The following is an 18489-nucleotide window of genomic DNA, read 5'->3' as shown; positions in this document are numbered from 1 at the left end:
GTCTCTTCCATCTGGCTGGTGGTAGATATAGAAAGGGAATGCAGAGAAGCAGCACCTTCACAAATGTCCTCAACTCAAATAAAGATGGAGCAACACAAAAGGGCTGATACAACAGAATATGGTGTAGTATTTTTGATGCTGGTGATAATAAATAAAAGAAATCTTCTGGAGTTTGAAATCAGCTTCAGATATATGCACTTGGATAGTACAATCCCCTCTGTGGATATGTTGATTTTGGTCTCAGTCTTAATCTTATGCGGAAAGGTATCCTTAGGCCAGTCAGTAGTGTTTGGTCAGTGTTCATAGAAGTGGTCTTTTTCAATATGCTGTTTTATTATAGTGGAGTTCGTCAGCATATAAAATGAAAATAAAAACAGAAGATAGGGCACTCTGTACAGTTAAAAAAAAATACAATAATAAAAGGAGGTGCACTCACAAACGGAGAGCACAGTAAAGTTATGCTCAATCCTGTATAACTTAGGTGGTATCTTTTCCACCTAGGAAACCAATGTATGAATCATCCAAGTAAAACTTTTTAGAGATAAAAACAGGAAGGTCCACATTCAATAAAAAACTAATTTTATTTACAACCAAAATGATAAAACCAAAAGTATAGTATAAAACAACAGTACAACACTAACGTGTTTCACATTCACACAGGCCTTTTCAAAGTGTTACAGGGATTGGACCTGTCCTATTTTAATAGCTTCTGAATTCAAAATTAACTGACAGATGATGTAATCAGGCATGTGACCAGTCTTACAATTAACATAAAACTTTAGTATAATATGTTTAAGTGAACTGAGATAGTGTATAAAGATGCTTCAAATAGTAAAACCACTTAAAATGTTATTTTATTAATAAAATTAGAAGTGAAAAAAAAGGGGTAACTTTAAATGGTGTCCGAAGACGGCTGTTGAAATACTCCATATCGAAGTTCCAATATGGCCACTATCAGCTGTGAAACAGAACTCGGAATCACAAATCAAAATGAACATGCTCGTCCCTTTCTCAAGCCATTTGTTTTATTATTATTCTATGTGGCAGTACATAAATCTGCAATTCTGAAGATCACCTGAACAGCTCAAATTTTGACGAGTGACAATTCATAACAAAACAATTCTCCAAGTCTAATATATATTTTCCTCTTCTTTTTCTGACATTATGCAACTTTGCACTTACATTGAGAAAATAGAGTTGCTAAATGGGTTCGACTTGCAAGTGCTGCAAGTAATTAGTGTGTGCTTTTTCACAGACCATGCCAACTCTGTAATAAGATGCTAACTCTACATCGTGAAATGCTTTTTCTCCATAGCATGATGCAATCTCTATATAGTATCATGACATTAGCATGATGCTATCTCTGTATAATATGATGCTATTTCTCCATCGTGAGATGCTATCTCTTCACTATATGATGTAATCTCTCCATAGTGTGATGCTATCTCTCCATAATATGATGCAATTGTTACCAGTATGTTACTATCTCTCCATATTATGATGCTATCTATCCATGGTATGATGCTATCACTCTACAGAAAGATGACATTGCTCCATAGCATGATGCTATCTCTCTAAAGTATGATGCATTCACTCCACCGTAAGATAACATTTCTCCATAGTATAATTCTATTGCTCCATAGTATGATGATATCTCTCCATAGTATGATGCTATATCTCTGTGATAGGAAGTAGAATATGACATGAGTTCTGAACCTGCCTGTGTTCGGTGCATTTTCATATTTTTTCCTTTCACAAATTTATATTTCTTTTTTATTCTTCCAAAAGTTGTTTACAGCAAAATGTATGAGGCAACATATGCATAGTAAAACATACAAACATCTAATCACTCAACTTGTTCTCTCAAGGCTCCCCAAAAGAGTTGTGTTCTTTCTGGTCATCCTGTTCCTCAGTGTTTACGTACCTCTGGATCCCTCGTACCAGCCTCGTCTCTACTACATCAGACATTGTCTCTGCATTGACTTAGGTGTAGCCATCTGTTATTGGCATCATTGATTCACCCCCTTCCCACTCCTTAAAGACTCACAGCGTCTGAGGACAGCCATTGAAGCCAGTGGAACCAAGTATCCTGGTATGTCTTTGCTGAGAGGATTAATTATTCAATTGCTCTGATCTTCTTGACTCTCCCCACCCAGTCTCTCACTCTTCAATCTTCAGAAGCATGGCATGAGATTACGCTCCACATTGATCAGGTGTGGGATCATTGACATTTTATACTTGGTAATCAGGGTGTCAGTAAGATGGAGTAGAAAGATATCCAGGGAAAGAGCCAATTGAGCATCTGTTAGTGTGTTAAGAATTCTGTCTATCTCCCTACAGAAGGGTTGTATTTGGGGACATGTCTGTCATATATGGAATAATTCCTCTCACAATGCCAGCACTCTAGATCACCCATAGATTCCATAGCTACTAATTTTTGTACCAGTGCGTTAGCATTTTATAGCATTACTCCTGGTATTTAGTACTCACTGAAGATTTGAGAGTCAGAGTGAAGATCTTGAAGTCCATTTTTGGTGTTTACAGAGTGTCTCAGGCCAAGTTCCTAGTATTTTGAGTAATAAGGCAACAGTTGTCCACTTGTGGGGAAGTTATAAATTGATACATCAGGGATAGTGCGTGTGTCAGGGGATGAGATTGGGTACAAATCATTTCATTAAGATAGTAAATGTAATTCTGGACTGCCGACGATACCAAATGTAGTCCGAGAATGATTGTCGGACCTGCGTGAAAAACGTCTGTAAGACATGGATCGGCAAGGTCTGTAGCAGCTAAAGTAAGCGTGGTAATACGTTCATTTTCAGAACATTTACCCTGCCTAGCCGTGTGATGCGAGAGAGCAGCCACCCCCTTGCACCTGAGCTGGCAGGGGTGGTAAGTTTAAGCAAAAGATACAATAGGGGTCTGCTGATAACCAGATTATGAGATATTTTAGGGTGGACCTTTGGAAAGGGAACCTAGCTCTGAATAGGGCAAGCGCCTGTCCACAGTCAATCCCCCGGATCTTCGACTTTGTGAAACTGATCTTAAGGTTCGAGAGCAAGCCATATTGCTCAAATTCAGACATCATAGTGGGAAGACCTTCAGTTCAGTCAGTGTAAGTGGATATTGTGGTTGTCCATGTAAGTGGATATTTGGCTTTCATCCCAGGTTCCCCTAATTCCGGTGATTGATTTATTCTTGCGGATGGCATTTAAGAAGGGCTACAGACTAAGGACAAATAACAGGGGCAACCTCTTTCTTTTTTTAAATCTTCTTTAACCAGGTACAATTTGGATATATTTATTCTTTCATTAATTGTATCGAAATTTATAGGGTAAATAAGAAAAGAGGAAACATGTTTTATTTTTGTGGTCAAGACCTCCTGGGAAGCAGCAATTAAAATAGATCCATGTAATAAAGTCAAATAAAATATTACAAACACTCATTTTAGCTCCTTCAATTAACAACAATAAAACTATTTAAAATGTAAGATATTTGGACTGATTAAATCCCAGATGTCCAAGTTTTGAACAAGTTACAATGTCAGTTTATCTTTGGATAAAAGTGTCCTTTCCGTTTTGGAATTCAAAATCATTTAATTGGTCTCAAAACACAAAGGACTCCAGTCCTGCTCCGCCATAGAGACATCTGTGAGAAGATTACTGATTTTGTGTTATAATTACAAGGGATCTGTGTATAAATATACCGCAGCACACTGACTGATTGTAAAGGTTTACTAATGTCATATTAATAAAGCATTGTTGAATATTTTAAACATTGTATATGGCTAATATTTCTGTCTCTTATTTTATTCTGCTCAGTATTTTGATTTCATATAACCTTACTTCCTCTAACCCTTTGAATATATGTGACTCATATTTTGATAACTTTTTAGATTAATTTATTAAATGTTTATTCATCGCTCATTGTATTTTATCTTTAGTTTATTTCATTTTTATTGACCAAAAGCTTCCAGGATTTCATTTCAAAACCAAGAGGTTTTTTTTTTTTACATTTATAGATGCTTTGAATAGAGGTGGCTTTATACTTTGAAGGATCTTAACCAATGATGCCATGACCAACATTAATGATGCCATGACCAACATGGCTGAAAAGTGTTACTCAGAGACACATTTAGGTTGCCCAGGGCTCTAAACCCAACTCTGTTACCATAGAGTCGTGGGCTCTGTTCTGTAAGTGCTGTGTGTGTAGCGGCTAAATGTTGTATGTGTGGAGAAGGCTGAGAGCTGTATCTGGAGGGAGGATGAGTGTGCCTATGTATGATGGCTGAGCGCTATGTGTGTGGTGTTTGAACTTTGCGTGTGGAGGTGTCTAATTATTGTGTATGTAGGGGAGACTGAGTGTGGCTGGATGGTCTGTCTGAGCGTGTGTGTGCCCCGTCCTACTTACCATTCCCAGGTAGTTTTGTGGAGACACACTAAGAGCAGAATCCCTGGTGGTCCTGTGTAGGACCATTGTGGCCTGCACCGGTATTTGTCCAGACCACTTTAAGAGCTCCCTCCTAGTTCCACCTTTAATTAATGACTCAGAATGCAACTGCAGTGCTGTGCACTAATAAGGGTCACTAGGGTTTTTTTAAAGTGGGATGCCATAAAGCACCCAAAAAGAGGAGGTGCAGGGCTGAACAGGTGGATCTTTCAGATGGGCACCCTTGCACCCAGAGTCTGAACGCTATGCCAAGCTGTAGACATCCACCTATGCCACCTCATGGGTAACCCAGCTGTAGGTTTATTTTATTTTATTTATGGATATAAAGAGATACACTTGTGTAATATTTGTATATGTAAGTTCCAACCAATCACATCACAAAGCAGTATTCAAATTGTAGGATGACGGTTTGCCCTATCAAGTTTCAGTTGAGTTAGATTGAATTATGCAGCCTCTCTGTGAGTAAAAGTTTATTTCCCCTCTCGGCTGTATTTAATAAACTGACACCTATTTACCTTAAAACTGGCATTCGAGCTTTACTGGTGCATACGCTTCATTAACAGGAAAACAAAACATTACAACGTGGAGAACTGGGGGCATGTGCCTGTAGAGAATAACATTAAAGACAATTGCTTCTAGGGAAACTCAAATTGTGCAGGTAAAAGAACAAACTGCGTGTCTGAAAAGAGGAAGAAGAGGATGAGACTGTATATGGACATGTCAAGAATCTACAGATGAGATGGACCAAGTGGCCCTGTAGATACATAATACAAATGGATCTGCTTGAACAAGAGCATCACAAGGCTTCTCATAAAGTAAGCATGACTTTGCGCTCTGCAGTTAGTAAGCTGCATGAGGCTCTGCAGGACGCACAGACACAATATTGCAAAACAACCAAGGAATTTGTGAATTATAAGTGTAAAAAGCTAAATTGGAAAAAGCCTCCAACTTAGCTATTAGTTCCTTTTCACTTATTTTGGCTTACAATGTGCAATTATTTTGTCAATTTTTGACAATTCCCGATTTAATGAATAACAATGAATGTTTTAGAGTTAAAAAAAAACCCTGCAAAGCTCTGCAGGCTGCTGAACAGCACAAGACCCTTTGGGAAAATAATACACAATGCTCTAGACTCGAGCAAGCTGATACAAAATCCTCTGCATGCTGAAGAGCAGTTCAAAGCTCTGCAGAGTGATAGTAGAAAACAAGGCTCTGCTGGATGACAAGTACACTGTGTTTCTTTTCTCAGATGCTTAATAAATTGGATACATTGTCAGACATTTCTCCCTGGAATTATTTAGTTTTATATACATCATTACTGGCGTGTTATCTTTATTGTATATATTTAGCAGCATTTCTCAAACACGGTGAAACTGTAAATTTGTTTTTGAATCACCTGCATTAGTGATAATTTAACCGTGATATCTGTTTGTTTAGATCCAGGGTTTGAAATCATTGTATTTACCAATGTCCCGGAGACTGTGATTTGTGCTGGAATAGTCTTGGTCCAGAGCTGTTTATTTTTTCATGGTTCAATGTGCGTTGGTGTAGTCCCATATATATTCACCTCACATAGCATTCAACACTCGCTCTAATATCAGCTCCTCTGGAAAGGTCTGTGCTACACAGTCAGAACATGACCTTACGTTTTATAAGGTGTTTTAAATTGCACATCAGGGTCAGAGTTTCTTTGTTAAACACGAGATAAAACTGCTTGGTAGAGCTGGCTTTCAAGGCCACAACGACAATGAGAAAGAGGTTATTTTGGATACAAAAAAACAAACATTCGTTTACATTTCTCCTCCTTTGCAATAATAAAGACTATTCTGCCTTTCGAGCCAGGCTTTTAGTTCTATTTTATCTAAGCATAAGACATCTTTGTGTCTCCTTTGAATAGAGTTCTCTAAAATAGCAATAAAAGAAAACCTGTAAGTCCTGTGTTTATTGTGTTCACACAATCACAAGGTTTTTCTCATTAGAAGTAGCCCTGTTAAGGCTTGGTTTTCACTTCTCCCCATTTCCACTCTCAATGCTAGCTATGTTTGTCTATTTACAGCTATATATTGTACTACAGAATGTCAGAATGTAACTCTGGTACAAATTGAGCATTGCTAGAATGAAAAAAAAGGCCTCTTCTTTGTGTACTGCAATATCCACAACTTACTCCCTAAACTGGATGCACTACAAGCTCGGGGTTCCTATTGCAAACCCAAAATCATTATGCTCTCGGAATCATGGTTAACAACAAAAATTCCTGACCCTGCCATTGCACTACATGGGTATAATGCTTCAGATATGACAGAGCAAAGAGAGGAGGAGGCATTGTTATTGATGTTTACAAGTCCATAAAGTTCAGCCACTTACAAAACTATGGCTCTCCTGCCACCATTGATTTCCTTTCTGGCACAATTGAGATCCCATTCAGTAAACCGATCATCGTTGCTGTAATCTACCGCCCAACTAGCTCTCCAGTGCATTCCCTTTCTGACATAACCCAACTTCTTAGTGAAACCATAGCCCGAAGCCAAAAAAGTGAACTGTTTGTTTTTGGAGAATTTAAAGGGACTCTATAGTCACCAAAACAACTTTAGCTTAATAAAGCAGTTTTGGTGTGTAGATCATGCCGCTGCAGTCTCACTGCTAAATTCTCTGCCATTTGGGAGTTAAATCAATTTGTTTATGCAGCCCTAGTCACATCTCCCTGCATGTGACTTACAAAGCCTTCCAACACTTCCTGCAAAGAGTCATCTAATGATTACACTTCCTGTATTGAAAATACTGTTTAATTTAACATTTCTTATCTCCTGCTCTGTTAATAGCTTCTAGACCCTGTAGGAGCCTCTTGAATGTAATGAAAGTTCAATTTACAGAGCAGGAAATAAAAACTTGTAATTCCAATATTTAGACATTAAAGTCTACAAAATTCCTGTTTTCTACACCCTCCCCAAAGTTCACAAGTGTATACGGAACCCATAGTGGCAGGCATTAACTCTCTGACGAGTCGACTTTCGGAATATTTAGATAAGTTGTTACAATCTGTCGTGATATTACAACCCACATATCTGAAGGATTTCATGCAACTCATCAGAAAGTTGATGAAAATTCATTGGAGGGATGACTATTTTCTAGTCTCTTGTGACGTGGGTAGTTTCTATACCATTATTTTGCATTGTTTTAACTAGTGAATTTACTAAAAAGAAGGTCCACTTTTTAGATCTAGAAATTTATGTTGAAAATTCCATTATTAAGACTAGAATTTTTTTTTAAAAAAGTGGATGTAAATAGTTTTATCGATACCACAAGCTGCCACTATGGCCCATGGTTAAAAAAAGGAACCCAAGTGGCAATTCATAAGAATCTTAAAAAATTGCAGTGACCAGAAATAATTTAACATACAAACTAAATTTTGAAAAGAAAATTTTCTAGAAAAACATTATGATTTAATAGTATAGACCAACCGTTAAAAAATGTTCAAGTATTATCAAAGGATACATTTTTGAATAAGGAAAAATGTTTAATTCCTAACGATAATAATAAAGGTCTCCCTATCATTTTAGAGTTTAACAGCCAGTCCAATCAAATTAAACATATTTTAAGAAAGTTTTGGTATATTTTAAAAACTGACAATGACTTAAGAAATTAAATTGGGGAAAACCCTAATGTTATTTTTAAAGCGGCAAATAATTTAACCCCTTATTGACCAGACCGTATTTCAATTTTCTTACCGTTAAGGACCAGGGCTGTTTTAATATTTCTGCTGTGTTTGTGTTTAGCTGTAATTTTCCTCTTACTCATTTACTGTACCCACACATATTATATATCGTATTTCTCGCCATTAAATGGTCTTTCTAAAGATACCATTATTTTCATCATATCATATAATTTACTATCAAATAAATTATAAAATATGATGAAATAATTAAAAAAACACCACTTTTTCTAACTTTGAGCCCCAAAATCTGATACACATCTTCAACCGCCAAAACCGCCAAAAAAAACACCTATGCAAAATAGTTTCTAAATTTTGTCCTCCATGTTAACATGTTCTTAGCTTTTTTTTTTGCAAGTTATAGGGCTGTAAGTAGAACATTGCTGTTTCAAAATATATATTTTTAAAATTTAGCAATAGTGACATTGTAACACTGTTATCTGTCATAAACCTCTGAATCACACCTCACATGTACATATTTTTTTAAAGTAGACAACCCAAGGTATTCAATATGGGGTATATCTAGTCTTTTTTAGAAGCCACTTAGTCACAAACACTGGCCAAAGTTAGCCTTTATATTTGTTTGAGTGTTAAAAATGCAAAAAACAATTCTGAACGTTAACTTTGGCCAGTGTTTGTGACTTAGTGGCTAGTAAAAAAAAAAAAAACTGAATATACTCTATTTGCAATACCTTGGGTTGTCTACTTTTGCAAATGGTATGCCATCAATGCTAACTTTGGCCATTCCTGGGCTACCATACACTCTCAAAGGCAACATAACCAATCTGGTGAGAAAATGGGAAATCAAGCCTTTTATTTGACCCGGTAACTTTTAAAACCACTATAAAACCTGTACATGGGGGGTACTGTTATACTCGGGAGACTTCGCTTAAACACAAATATTAGTGTTTCAAAACAGTAAAACATATCACAACAATGATATCATCAGTGGTAGTACTGTTTGTGTGTGAAAAATGCACTTTCACTGACAAGAAAGTGCATTTCAGGCAGCCCCTTGCAGGCAACACTACGGACGCATATTGTGGCCATGTGACCGCTCTTTCAGAGCGATCACATGGCCTTGGGGTCCTATTTTGCCGAGGGGGGGCTGTCTGGGCTGTCAGACAGTCCCCCCCAGATGGAGTAGAAGACCAACCGAACGACGGTGATCGGGTAAGTAATTTAGAAAGTCCGCAGGCTGGATTATTACTTAAATATGTTTTTTATATATATATATATATATTTTTCTATAGTTTTATGTTATTTATTTTACTGAGTGCCTCGACCCCTCGAGGCACTCAGCACACAGGGAGAGCATCGGAAGCCTGCCTAATGGCTTCCGATGCTCTGTCTCACTGCCGGGCGCTATGTGGGGCAACCTGGAAGGGATCGCTCCAGGGTAATGATCACCTGGCAGCCCGGCAGTCAGGGGAGGTATTGCAGGATGCCTCGACATCGAGGCATTGCTGCAATACCGTTAGAGTGTCTAGAAGTAAACACAATAGGTTCCAGCGCTCAAATTTGCTGCGGATGTATCAGGTATTTTATTATTTTACTGAGTGCCTTGACCCCCCGAGGCACTCAGCACACAGGGAGAGCGTCGGAAAGCCTGCCTGATGGCTTCCGTTGCTCTGCCTCACTGCCAGGCGCCTAGTGGGGAAACCTGGAAGGGATAGCTCCGGGGGAGCAATCACCGGGCGGCCCAGCAGTCAGGGGAGGTATTGCAGGATGCCTTGACATCAAGGCATCGCTGCAATACCATTAAAGTGGCTGGAAGCAAACACGATAGCTTCCAGCGCTCAAATTTGTCGCGGATGAATCAGGTATGTCCGAGGTTGTTAACGACCATTTTTTGTCGGACATTCCTGATTTGTCCGCAGTCACTAAGTGGTTAAAACTAAATTTAGTTAGGAGTTTTATTAAACCTAAAACATCAGATAATGTATGTATTTATATGGTGTATTTTCATGGCTGTTCCATTAAGAATTTACATTTATTATTTCCTTTTATCTGTTTGCCACCTGTTTCCCTTAAATGATATGGACCTTTTTACCTTTTGCCCACACTTCAGGACTTTCACACCGGATATGATGATTTTATATTGTGTCCACACACCACACATCTGGGATGCAGACTGATGACGTATCGGACCAAACCGGAAGTGATGTCATACCCGGAACTCACCTGTTATGGATTCCGACGATTCAAGAGTTATATAACCACGAACTGAGAACAGACAGTCAGCATTGAGGAAGACTCCAGAGAGGGTTAAAACGCATATGCTGCTATCCTTTGGGACTTCCACATTTGTGTTTATATGATTTATTTATTTCTCTTGTTTTGCTGTGCCATACATTTTTATTGTATTTTGAAATCTTGTTGGCACTGCTAATTACTTTTGTCCCTTATATATGTCCAATACATTTTAACTTCACATTTATCTTTGGACCATCAGTCTCTTCCACATCTACCTTGTTGCCTGTATAGGCACCATGGAGCGTCTTCTGTAGAGCTTGATACGGCTCTCAACTGTGTGAGTTTTATTTCACCTGTTTTTATATATGGTTTATTTTATACAGTGAGCACTATGTGTTTTCTCATTTATCTTTTGTAGATCGTTCTACTAGACTTATGTCCATCATACTGTGTTAAGTAATTGATGTGCAATGGCTATTTGAGATGTTTTATCTTTTTATTTACCTTTATTAATTATTATAGGTGTATACATCCCTCCACTTTCGGTTCGGAGAAGCACCAGCACACTTTGCCCTATCTATTTTTAAGTTGTTTTGGTGACTATAGTGTCCCTTTAATGTTGATTGGCTGAATCCTAAAAGTAATAAAATCCTGTTCACTGTTTAAGGATTTGCAGACTTTGCAGCAATTAATTTCCTCCCAGACTTGCATTAATATGAAAAGCCCTAACCATACTTTGCAAGAATTGATTCTCACCACTTATCCAAATAGAATCCAGAAGGTGGGCATTCTCCCTAAAAATTACAGTGACCACTGTCTATTGTATTTGATACACAAAATAAAGGCTTCTAAATGCCCCCCCAAGGTTATAATCACCAGGTCTGTCAAGTAATTTAATCTTGAATCCTTTCTAAACTATCTCAAGAACCTAGCATGGCACAGATTATGTCTAATCCCAGATCTAGACTCTGCAATTTAATTTCCTCAGTGCAAGCTCTTGCGAGTTTGAAATTTGCATCTGCTTTGGATTACAGCTGATCTCATTCAAATGAACCAGTTTAGAGATTCAGTGTGGTCAACGCTCAAGCATACTGGGTCTATGAATTATCACTGTGCCTACAGACAATGGCGAAATGCATGCACAAAACAAACAAAAATGTCAAAGGCCAATATTTCAATGAAAATGTTAACTAAATCATTTCAAACTCAAGAACATTTTAGAAAATCATAAGTAACATACAAACCCCCACTATCATCTCCCAACCCTCCACTGTCAAAATGGACAACCAATCCCAGCAACATCCCCTAGATGTACCAAATGTTTTTAATAATTATTTTGTTGTAAAGGCCACCACCGTGATTGCTAAGCTAACGAATGACATGCGTTCTGAAACTACAAATGCTCATCAGGCCTTGCTAAATTTGCAAAGACCTCATATACAGAAATTAAATTTTAGACCTGTGCCTGTTAGTATAATTAAACACCTTATAAATATAAAAATTCAAAAACCAACGTGGACCTGATAAAATCCCAAATGTTGCTAAAGCTCAGTGTGCAAGCAATTGCTAAACCTGTCACTACCTAAATCCTTGGTGTCTGGATACATATCCAAACTTTGGAAGACTGTAAGAGTAGTAGCTATCCATAAAAGTGGTGACAATACTTTGGAATCTAACTATCATGATATATCATTGCTCCCCGTATTATCAAAAATCTTTGAAAAATGCGTTCACATGCAACTATGTGAGTATTTTCAACAATCACACTATCTAATGCCTGATCAATCAGGTTTTTGACCAAATCACTCAACTACAACTGCCCTCTTAAAAGTTTTCAATGACATCCAAACTGGCATGAAACAAGGAAACCTAACTGGAGCTATTTTCCTCAATTCTGCCAAGGCCTTTGACACAGTAGACCATGGCATTCTATTGCAAAAACTTAAAAACTCAGTACAGAAACAAAGCCTGCCTAAGCCCCACGGTAAGGAAACAGATAGTGCAACAAATGCTAATGCTGGTCATTGAATATGGGGATGTAGTGTATGCATTGGCTCTGCAAACCCACCTTCAGAAACTTACTACGCTATATGACTAATTTTCCTGCTTTGTGCTACAATGTAATTACATGACCTGCCATTGTGACATGTTAGAAAAGCTAAACTGGCTATGGCTGGAATTCCAATGCACCCTTTCCAGCCTTGTGCAGAAGAGTTTTTCAAGGATACTCCCACCATACCTGAGTAGAATGCTCTCCACGGCTGTTCCCACCTCTTATAACCTCCGATCCAATACCAGCACTTTATTTAGCATACCGCAATACAAAAATAAAGTGACTCAATCACCGTTTTCCCACTGTCAAATCTTCATCCAATCTAAAAATCCTTTAAGAGATCAATGGCAACATTTCCCAATACAGAATGCACCTGTAATCATGGCTGACTATATTTATTTCCTGTTCTGTGTTAAATTTATACATGTGTGTGTGTATATATATATATATGTACATTGTATTTTTCTATAATATTATCTTGTACCTTATTGTAACAATACAGTGTTTGTGGGTCCAGGACATGCTTGAAAACTAGAAAAATATCAATGTATCCTTCCTGGTTAAATATCTTATAAATAAATAAATGTTCATTCCATTACCCATTGTACTCCCAAAACATTTATGCAAAGTGACTGCAAGAGATGCCCTCCAACATACACACATATATTATATTGGAGCCTGTGAGGCTATGAGTTAGCACTTTGTTCTAACGTTGTGCTCTCTAGCCAGGATGTGTATGTAAGGAATTAATCAGGACACATTGCAGGGCATATGTACAGTCTGCAATGTTTGTTTGCTTTTATTATTTTTTGTATTGTTCTACAGGCAATTATATGTTCGGACATGCAGCCATAATGTTTGAATTATGCTGACATTTTGAACCCATGGGCTGAGTATTTGACGATTTGCATTTATTTATTTTTTTCACAGCTGATTATATTCACTTTTTGTATTTATGTTCTTCACATTTATTTGTACTTCTATCCTAATATTTCTGAATCTGTATGAAGTATGGGGCAAAGAGTCTCTTGCAAACGTTCTGCCAATGATGATCAAGTGAATTTAAAATTTTACATCTGTAAAGTTATATCTATTTATAGATTTATATCATTTATATTTTTTAGGATTCCCTGAATAGTAAACCAGTCAATACCAACATATAAAAGCTAACAATCAAGTTAGCCGTGTATTCCCTTTACGATTTGATGCAACACTCTTTGTACTGTGATTGGTTACATTTTAAAGCCAACCAATTACAGGACCGCTTCAGACAATGACCACTTGCCCAAGAATTTGGGAACTTGACTATTTCACACAAAATATTTTTCCAGCTCTTTTAGTCTTTTTCTGATTTATTTAATTGCATTAACTATAATATACATTGTTATGTATTATTGTCACAAGCATTTTTGGCTGAATTCTCTTAGCAGAGCATATTTTTACCCGACTTTCTGAATAGCAATTCCTTATTTTCATGGTAAGATTTTCATTCAATAAGTAAAGTAAACCTTCGCTCTGCTAAGAGAATCTAGCCCCTTGGCAGTAATATTCATTAGCAATCAAGTTCAAACAACGTCACTCATGGAAGATATATCAATAAATCCAACAATTTCTTTAAACCTGCTCTGTGCATAACCAAGAGGGAATGAGACTATTTCTTTCTGTTAAAAGATAAACCAAATGTTATCTACAGAAAAAGGAAGTGAACATTTTTCAGACTCTTGCAAGCAAACGAGATAGGAATTTGGTTATTAGATTACTATCTAGTAAAAGAAAATCTGTTTCTAATCATGTTTGACAAGTTCAAGAAAACGAGTTGTAAACAAGATATTTAACTTTAAATATAACTTCTGCTTTTTTTTTTTTTACAGATTTACGTTAAGATGGAATGTAATTATGAATGTGCTTGCTGTTTTCTTAACTTACAGAAACTGCCAACTGACGTGAACTCAAGTTGGCAGTGTCTACATGCTGGTCTCAGGCATTTGAAACAGGAGATCTTCATGAATAGAAAAAACAGTGGTAGTGCTTGCTAAAGTGGTGAATTTCTCAGCTGCCGATGTGCGTTGATGCTCAGTTGGATTCCTGTTGAGTAGATAATCTACCAGTCAGTAAGAGTCAGTACGGGAAAACATCAATAACACAAAAGTGAGCTCTGTTACTACTAGAAGAATTTGTTATGAATTTGTGTGATTTGTTTTATTACTTTAAACCTTTCTTTTCCTGGACACCATATATATGTATGTGTAGTTGCAGGATTTCTGAATTTATTATTCAAGCATTTTCTTAAAAAGCCATTTAACCAGTGCTATATAAACCATTATAAGGCAAAGTAATATTTCAATGGGCAGGTCATGTTTTCTAACTTTGTACTGCATGATTGCTTGCAGTCAGTCATACATGCACCCGCCAACTGGTTTAAGAAAGATGACAATAAATAAGCCAAAACATATTCCTAACCTTGGTACCTACTGTATACATAAATTTATAGGGATTTTGAAAATAGAAATAAAACATAAACAATGACCCCATGGTAACAACCCCTACACTATCACTAAAAAGTAACCCATGCACTACTTCCCACTAACCATTAACCCTTACACTATCACTAAATATTAACTCCTGCATTACACTACACTAACACTAACCATTAACCTCTACACGATCACTAAATATTAACTTCTGCATTATACTACACTAACACTAACCATTAACCCTCACACTATCACAAAATATTAACTTTGCATTACACTACAATAACACTAACCATTAACCCCTACACTATCACTAAATATTAACTTTGCATTATACTACACTAACACTAACCATTAACCCCTACACTATCACACAATATCAACTCATGCATTACACTACACTAACCATTAACCCCTACAATATCACTAAATATTAACTCCTGCATTATGCTACACTAACACAAACCATTAACCCATGCACTCTCACTAAATATTAGCCCCTGCTTTACAATACACTAACACTAACCATTAACCCCTACACTATCACTAAATATTAACTCCTGCACTTCACCACACTAACACCAACCATCAACATCTACACTATTACTAAATATTAGCCCCTGCACTTCACCACACTAACACTAACCTTCAACATCTACACTATTACTAAATATTAGCCCCTGCACTTCACCACACTAACACTAACCATCAACATCTACACTATTACTAAATATTAGCCCCTGCACTTCACCACACTAACACTAACCATCCACATCTACACTATTACTAAATATTAGCCCCTGCACTTCACCACTCTAACACTAACCATCAACATCTACACTATTACGAAATATTAGCCACTGCACTTCACCACAGTAACACTAACCATCAACATCTACACTATTACTAAATATTAGCCCCTGCACTTCACCACAGTAACACTAACCGTCAACATCTACACTATTACTAAATATTAACTCCTGCACTTCACCAGACTAACACTAACCATCAACATCTACATTATTACTAAATATTAACTCCTGCACTTCACCAGACTAACACTAACCATTAACCCCCTATACTGTCTCTATACATAATCCATAAACTATCCTTACACTAACCTGTAACCTCTACACTATCCTAAAATTAACCATGAATCCCTACTCAAACTTAAAACTAACCTTAACCTAGACATATCATGTAATATAAGAGATACTCAGATATATAACTGCAAAGCTGAATGCTATCTCAGCATTCTGGGGAGATCGTAATAACACACAAGACAGGCATTAAACTGGCATTATTTCTCTCTCTCTACAATGTATTAATAATAAAAAAAAGAGAATATGAAAACATAATCCTGATATCAGTGAGAAAACCTTTAAAAGTCTAGGAAACTACTTTACAACTAACTTTAAGAGAACATATATAATTCCTTTACTTTATATTAAAACTGTGTTCTCTGCCACCCCCTCCCTTGCACCACTTCATGGTAGCAAAGAAAGGAAACCCTTTTTATACTTACCTGATTCCAGCACCGAAGTCCTTTCATGCTGGGTCGGGCTCCTTCTCCTACGTCAGTCAATGGCGGAACCTAATGCGTGAGCGGCATTGAATGTACAGAGTAAGGACGTCCAGCATCGTTTCATGAAGTCAAACTCCATAAAACTTCAGGAAGCGCCTCTAGTGGCTGCCTGCTAGACAGCCACAAGAGGCAGGCTTAAACCTTCAATGTAAACATTGCAGTACCTAAGGAAATGCAATATTTTCAGCTGCAAGGCTAAAAAAAAGGGACACTGCTCCCAGACCATTTCAATTAGATTTTTTAAAGTAACTGTTACTTACAGAAATGTAAATCAATGTAAACAAATAAACTATCAGGATGTCTGGTTTCATTGCTACTAAATATTTTTTTGCCGTTAAAACAAGCACTGTGTTTGTTTTTCCAGTAAACCAGTTGACCGAGTTAATTTGTATTTTGTCTGCTATGCACATCAAATGTTTCCCAAATGCTAACTTAGTCATCGCAATCCATATCCGCCATTCCTTCTTTGACTGGTGTCATTTAAGATTCCTTTAAGCAACAAAAAAAAGTCATAATCCATTTGATTTTCTTGCTTCCCATGAGAAAAACTTTTGACAGATGATAAATAGCAAGTGCTGACAGTCATCAATGTGAAGCTATCATGCTTTTACATTAAATACAAAAACAGAGTTGCAAAGTCACTTGGGAAAAGACTTTTGACACATAAGAGACAAATATATAATCCTCAGAACTAAATCACTGTTGGGATCTAAGCAAGTGCAACAAAGCACAGCTGCCTTTACAATCACACAAAGTCCTACTAAAGCTAGCTTTGATACGGGGAACATTTTGCATGTTTTCGTCCAAAGAACCATGCTGTTTAACCACACTCTTCTGTCAAGCAGGCATCGCATCAGTAACAATACAGGCAAAGAAAGACACACTTATGTAACCATACTGTCTCTTTTAATTAGGAAGTCGAAGAATAGATACAGTATTTGCTGAATTCACACAAAACGAGTGGGCTTTCACTTTTCATTTTGTGGATCAAGACTGATTTTGAATTAGATTTTACAGTTATAACTAATTTGCAAGAAAAGGACATTGTACAAATACACATATACAATTTAACGATATCCAGCATTGACCAGGTCCTGATCATTTTTTTCTTTTTAAAGGAACATTGACACAATTCAACTGATTCAACACTGTGTGCCATAGTTCCACAGATCAATGGTAGGAGAATACATATTACATGTTACTGAGCACTTGTATGTAGGCTGGGCTTCGTAAAAAGTGTGTAATGTGATATATATAAAAAAATAGCCAAGATAATTCAATGCACTTTGTTTTACAGACTATATTAAGTATTAGATTATATTACATTGTAATAAGGATGACGTTACAGTTCTGAAATATTTGCATAGAATTAGAAATACCATACTGTAGGTCAGAGGCGTAACTAGAAACCATGGGGCCGCGGTGCAAAAATTACCAGAGCCCCCCATATGTCTCACACTCCCCAGGCCTTTAGCCCCTCCATGTGTCTAATTCATGCCCCATAGGGTTAGTGTCGCATGGTTGCGGGGGTTGAGTATGACAGAATTGGAGTGGTTAATGAGATAGGGTGAGTGTGGCAGGGTGAATGGGGGCGAGTATGACAGAGTGATGGAGAAAGAGTGTGACAGGATTGGGTGGGTGAGTGTGGCAGTGCGAGAGAAGGTGAGTGTAATGAGGGGAATATGGCAGAGCGATGGGTAGTAAGGATGGCATGGGTGAGTGACAGGATTTGGGGGTAAGTATGACAGTGCGAGAGAAGGTGTGTAAATTGGGCTGAATATGGTAGAGCGATGGGAGGTGAGTATGGCATGGGTGAGTGAAGGATTGTTGGAATTATTATGTGTGGCAGGGTGAAGGTGGTGGCAGGTGACTGTTACACAGACACACCAGTGCATACACTGACACACATATGCAGTTATACAAACAAACACACACTGCCATACATGCAGATACACACCATATAACACATACAGATACATACACGGACACACATGCTGATACACTGACACACACACACACCGAC

This window comes from Pelobates fuscus, chromosome 7, assembly GCF_036172605.1.
Source record: "Pelobates fuscus isolate aPelFus1 chromosome 7, aPelFus1.pri, whole genome shotgun sequence".
In the NCBI taxonomy this organism is placed as follows: domain Eukaryota; kingdom Metazoa; phylum Chordata; class Amphibia; order Anura; family Pelobatidae; genus Pelobates; species Pelobates fuscus.
Note: the sequence above shows the minus strand (reverse complement) of the source record.